The sequence below is a fragment of the Brassica oleracea genome, chromosome C5 (genome assembly GCF_000695525.1).
Source record: "Brassica oleracea var. oleracea cultivar TO1000 chromosome C5, BOL, whole genome shotgun sequence".
NCBI lineage: Eukaryota > Viridiplantae > Streptophyta > Magnoliopsida > Brassicales > Brassicaceae > Brassica > Brassica oleracea.
In genome coordinates, this window is record NC_027752.1 from 22,820,355 (window position 1) to 22,821,625 (window position 1,271).

Genomic DNA, 1,271 nt, shown 5'->3' on the forward strand with positions numbered 1-1,271 from the left:
GAATCTCGATTGACAAGAAACTTTCCAACTTCTTAAACAGTATCCTTGAAACCCTCTTTATGATACATACAAATATCATAGCAAAAGGTTCTTCTTGGTTGTTCTCTGTCTGACGATAAATAAGTCACCAGAGGACGATGGTCTGATTCACCTAACTCTAGAAAGACCATTTCATATGCTGGAAACTCAGAAAATCAACGAGAATTCGACATTACTCTGTCAAGACAGCAGTGGACCATATCATTTACTCTTCTACCTGACCAAAAGAAACGATTACCACCTGTTGGTAAATCACTGAAATCACATGTCTCATCATCATTCTGAAATATGTAAAGGAAGCCTCTGGTCTTATTCTACCTCCTGATTTCTCCTGATTCCCTAGGATCTCGTTAAAATCTCCTAAAGCCATCCAAAACTAATTTCGACTTCTAATTTTTTCCAAATATGATGGCGAAGACTTGGGTTGGGATAGCCATACATGAATGACGAATAGAAGGAATGACGAATAGAAGGAATTTCCATTAATCTGAACTTTACAATCTAGCAAATTTGAAGACTGAAACAGAACTTGCAACTGTACATGAGATTTCCAATAAATAACTAAACCTCCACTCAAACCGATAGGAGGGACAGAAACATAAAAAAGGAAATCCAACTGAGCTGCAACGTCACGGATAGAATCATCTTGCTGATTTGTTTCAGATAGGCAGATTATGTCTAGGTGATATTTTTGATTTATCTCCATAAGGCGTCGAACTGTCGAGTCATTGCCTAGACCTAGACAGTTCCAGCAGGCTGTCCTAATGGTGGCATAGGTGGTTCAGGGCACCGCGCCTATCTGCTTAGTCATGTGAGTGCTCTGCTCAGTAGCATCTTCATCATTGGATTGTTGAGTTACAGCGTGAAACCTCTTATCACCAGTTCCACCACTAGTTTCACCTTTCTCTCACTTTGTGAACTTTGCCTTGTTACCATTAGCTTCGTCAACCCAAACCTTACGTTTCATTCCTTGTACAGACACATCCCCTTCCTACTCTTCTGCAGCAGGAAGACCAAAAGGATCAATGGGATTGTACATCTTTGATTAGTTCATCAGAGAACATTGTTGGCATGGTATGGCCATTCCAAAGATCTTCATCATCTGCTTCCGCTTCCATAGATTCAATCTGCCTTTCATACTCTTCTTGAACTGGATCCGCAGGTGCCTCCTTTTCCAGTTTTGTAACCTCCTAATTAATTTCTTCAATGATGACGCCTTGATTAGGGACAAT